Source organism: Apodemus sylvaticus, chromosome X (assembly GCF_947179515.1).
Source record: "Apodemus sylvaticus chromosome X, mApoSyl1.1, whole genome shotgun sequence".
Taxonomy (NCBI): domain Eukaryota; kingdom Metazoa; phylum Chordata; class Mammalia; order Rodentia; family Muridae; genus Apodemus; species Apodemus sylvaticus.
In genome coordinates this window covers 125,407,619-125,412,246 of record NC_067495.1, presented here as the reverse complement: position 1 = coordinate 125,412,246, position 4,628 = coordinate 125,407,619, and the positions used below count along the sequence as shown (strand labels likewise).

Genomic DNA, 4,628 nt, shown 5'->3' with positions numbered 1-4,628 from the left:
TAGTCTTGGTTTCTGTTGTTTATATTCCTGCCTTTGCCTCTCACCATCTGGTTATCATTAGTGTTAGCTGGTCTTGCTGTCTCTGACTGTGGCATGTCTCTCCTGCAAGTCTCAGGATTGTGTCAATTCTCCTGGGACACCAGTTCATTCTGTGAGGAATTCAGGTATGGAGACCTGTGGTACATGATCTGCTCGGGGCACAGAGGGAAACCAGCTAGACCCTGTCCAGGCTGTTCCTCAGTTCCTGTCTTCTAAAGGTTACAGGCAGGTCCCTCTGAGCAGAAGTGGTGTTCTTACTTGTGCTCACAGGCATGTCTGTACTCCTGGGAGACCAGCTCTCTCCTGGAGTTATTTGTGTATGGAGTACTATGGCATAGGATCAGCTCTGGGCACTGTGGCACAGGATCCACTTGGGGCACAGACAGAAACCAGAAGGATCCTGTCCCAGTCTTCCCATTTCTTTGATCTTATGAATACAGAAGAAATGAATGTGAATGGGCAAATATCAATTATATCTCTATGTTGAGTAAAGTCTTTGGAGAATATGTCAAGTATATTTCTAGGGTTTTCTTTTTTTTCCTTTTTTTTTGGTGGAATTTCCATATTGATATGCATAGTGGGTACAGCAGTTTACAATACTACATACATAATTGTTCCCCTTTGTTGACATTTGCACCAGCAATTTTTGTTGTTGATGATGATTTGTTTTGATCGCAGCCATTATGACTGGGATATGATGCAATTATAAAGTTGTTTTAATCTTCATTTCCTTATTAAGTATATTAAGCATTTAAAGACATTTCTTAGTCATTTGCACTTATCATAACAATTCTCTTTAAATTCCATTTCCCAGGTACCAGCGGGCTAGCCCTGCTGTGGCACTTCCTTTTCCTATGCCAGCAGGCCCATTCATCTCTTCATAGACTCTTCTTCAAGAGATAATCAGGTAGGGCTTCTCATTTATATCCCCAAATATTTTCAGGCTCCTTTAAAGCTTCCCTTCCTTGTCTACCATGTCCATATGGTCAGTTTCAATGGGACTTGCATTTGTTGTGCTATCAAACTTTCTAGGTTACTATGAGACTCCCCTTTGCCTGTCCACCAGAAATGCCTGACTCTTGCTGCTCTCCCCTTTGCAAGTGTCAGTTGAGTCTTCTCTTCCTTATGCCATAGTCCTACCCCTACCCTGGCTCAATTGATATTCCTGATACTATGTCATCATCTGGATCTGTTTCTTCTTGTTCCATAGCCCCATCTAGTTCCTCTGAGAATTCCTTTACTTGTGCCTCTCTGTCCTCTGCCCTTTACTACTCCGTACACCTGATAGGTACTTCTGCTATTCCTTTTCTACAAATCAATGTGTAGATCCCTTTTTTCCTTTCCATTAGTACTGCTTGGTAGCTCTAGGATATTATTCTCATATACCATCATTTCATTCCTTCATTCTAATTTCATTCCTTCAAGTGCCACAGTTCTGCAGTGCATCTTTAAGACTTCCCTTACAGGTGCCACCAGGAACCTCCAATGCTCTTAGTATTCCTGTTGCCCACACCCTGATGCCCAATGGGCTCCTATAGATCTCCTCTTTACCTTGCTACCAATCCCACCTGAATATTCCAGTAATTCCTTTCCCTGAATATTCCAGTTTCATTATTTCACACTCAGCTTCTCAAAATCTCCTATGCTTTTGTTTGACCAAAGTGTATGAGAGATAGAATACTAAATTTGGAGAGTTGTACCAGAAACTAACAGAGGAAAGGAAAGGACTTGTTGAACCTTATATTGTGTTTATTTGGACTGATAGGATCAGACATTCAGAAGACTAGAGATAGAATCTATAAGTCTCAATAAAAATTTCACAAAATAAAACAAGATTCCTTCCCACTTATAAACTCATCTGCATCTGATGATTGTGTATATTTGCACTGTAAGCAGAAATGCTTTTTTGAGCAAAAAGAAAGACAAAGCTAATAAACAACTTCAGATATGCAAGGCCTGGCATAGAAGCAAAAGTAACACATGCGCATACAGTAACACATACACTTATGTCCTGCCTAAAACTCCAACACACTAAAATTAAATCCAACAAGAACAACCTCTGGAATGTCTTCCAGAAATATAATTGTAAAGAGTGGTGATTACAACTGAATAAACAAGGACCAAGAAGTAAGAAGATGACTACTCCTAAGTATGGCGGAAAAGATGGTTCATTGTAGAAAAAAAGGGAGAGCATAGCCAGAAGCAGGAACAACTGGGAGAGTCCAGAGTGCATATGGCTCTTAGCTGGGCCATGTGAGGAGAGAGAAGAGGAAAAAGGGAAGAGTCCAATCAAGATGTCAGGAGGGTAAAATGTAGACAAAAAAGGATGAGGATTGCAAAATGGTTGGATGATATAGGGATGAGTATCTGGAGGAAGGCCAGCCCAGACCCTGAGCTAGGGAAGCTGGGTAAGGTATAGAAGCCAGCAGGATTCTGGAACAGGTGGGTACTGAAGGATGCTGGGAAAATCTAGAGGCCATTTGTCCAGGATTTGAAAGGAAGTTATGTGCTCAGAGTTGTTGTACTCAGTGGTAAAAATGGATCCTGCTCCTCAATTTTGTCATGTTAAACTTTCCATCTGTGTAAGAATGTTGAGGCCACACTCTGACCACATAGAGCCCTGCTGGGCTCCTTCTGGATGTACTTGCCTGATTGATTTGTTATATCTTCACACCCTTCTGCAGAAGGAAAACTTTTTGTCTTGCTGAACTATTTTGGGTTGGGTGGACATTTGGGAGAGAATCCTAAGACCCATTTCTGGCAAGAAATTAAACTTACATAATTTGATTGTATTTCATAGAAAAACAGTACAGCTTTCTCATATCTATATACTAAGTTTTTATGTCAGTGATTTGTGATATTTCACTAAGCTGGTTAGAGAGATTAAACAAATAACTTAAAGCCTGAAGAAAGGTTCTGTAATTTTGAGTTAAAGCAGGGTTAGAATAGAAGATATTTAAAATACATAGGATATCATTGCTCTAAAGCCCTTTCAGTTGTCATACATGTATAATTAAATTTAATTTCATATGGATATCTGATTTTTTTCTATTTCACTTGACTTAATTCACCATTCTACCATTGTTTATTGTTGAATTATCATACTATTTAAAAAACAGGATCCTTCAATACATGTACTTATACATTTGATCCTAGTGCATGTGGATAGTGATTTTAGAATTGTTAATCTGAAATGAAGATTATATAGTGTTCAGATAGACATTATTTTGTCTCTCCCCTTATAAAATTCACTTAGTTCCTAGTCTATTTTGGTCAGCATCATCTTTATTGCAATAACTTATTCATGGTACTTTGAGAGATGTTTCTGTTTTTATTACATTATCTTGATGTTTTACCAAAATTTTCTGTAATTTCTAATATTTGCTCTCTTCCTCCTCTCCAGCTCCAGCACAGTAGCCATCATGAATGACACAGTAACGATCCGGACCAGGAAGTTCATGACAAGCCGGCTGCTTCAGAGGAAACAGATGGTCATTGATGTCCTTCATCCTGGGAAGGCAACGGTACCAAAGACAGAAATTCAGGAGAAGCTGGCCAAAATGTACAAAACCACCCCAGACGTCATCTTTGTATTTGGATTCAGAACTTACTTCGGAGGTGGCAAGACAACTGGGTTTGGCATGATCTATGATTCTTTAGATTATGCAAAGAAGAATGAGCCAAAACATAGACCTGCCATACATGGCCTTTATGAGAAGAAAAAGGCCTCCTGAAAACAGCGGAAGGAACAGAAGAACAGAATGAAGAAGGTCAGGGGCACTGCAAAGGCCAATGTTGGTGCTGGCAAAAAGCCAAAGGAGTAGAACTGCAGTGACCTGATGCTGTGCTATGATGTGCAGATTTCTAAAAGGACAAATAAACTAAAAAGCTTCAAAAAATATTTTCATAACTCATTTTATAGTAAACTAAATTCACTGAATTTTATTACATTATTTATTTATTTATTTATTTATTTATTTATTTATTTATTTATTTATTTATTTATTTATTAGTGTGTGTGGTGTGTGTGTGGTGTGTGTGGTGTGTGTGTGGTGTGTGTGGGGTGTGTGTGTGTGTGTGTGTGTGTGTGTGTTAATGCCAGAGTATACAAACATGAAGGCCAGAAAACAAATTGTGAGAATTATTTCTTTCCTTCCACCAGATAATTCTAAGTGATCTGGCTCAGGTTATTAGGATTGGTGGTTGTCACCTTCAGTTGTTGAGATTTTGTTTTCAAATTGTCAATCAGTCTCAGTTTCCTGGTACAAATTTTATGTATATCTATGTAGTTTTGTGTTAGATTTCCTCAAGTTCCTTTGAAGAATTTTGTCTCTGCATTGATGACAGATATAATTTGTAGCTTTTGTCATTACTCTGTTTTATCATTAGAACAATGCTTGTCTCAGAGAAGGAAGTAGAAAACATTTCTTCTATCCAATTTTCTGAAAGAGTTGATATGTAAATAGTGCCATTTCTGAATTAAATGTTTATTAGAATTTTCTAATGTTTCTATGCCTTCTTAGAAATGTTTTTGTTTTGATTAGAAATATTTTGTTTATAATTATCATTTCTTTAATATATTTAGGATC

General features: G+C 38.0%; 1 pseudogene; it reads left to right on the top strand.

The window, feature by feature from the left end:
• Nucleotides 1–3,428: 3,428 nt before the first annotated feature.
• On the top strand, nt 3,429–3,938 carry LOC127674927 (40S ribosomal protein S24-like; annotated as a pseudogene).
• The last annotated feature ends 690 nt before the right edge of the window (nt 3,939–4,628 follow it).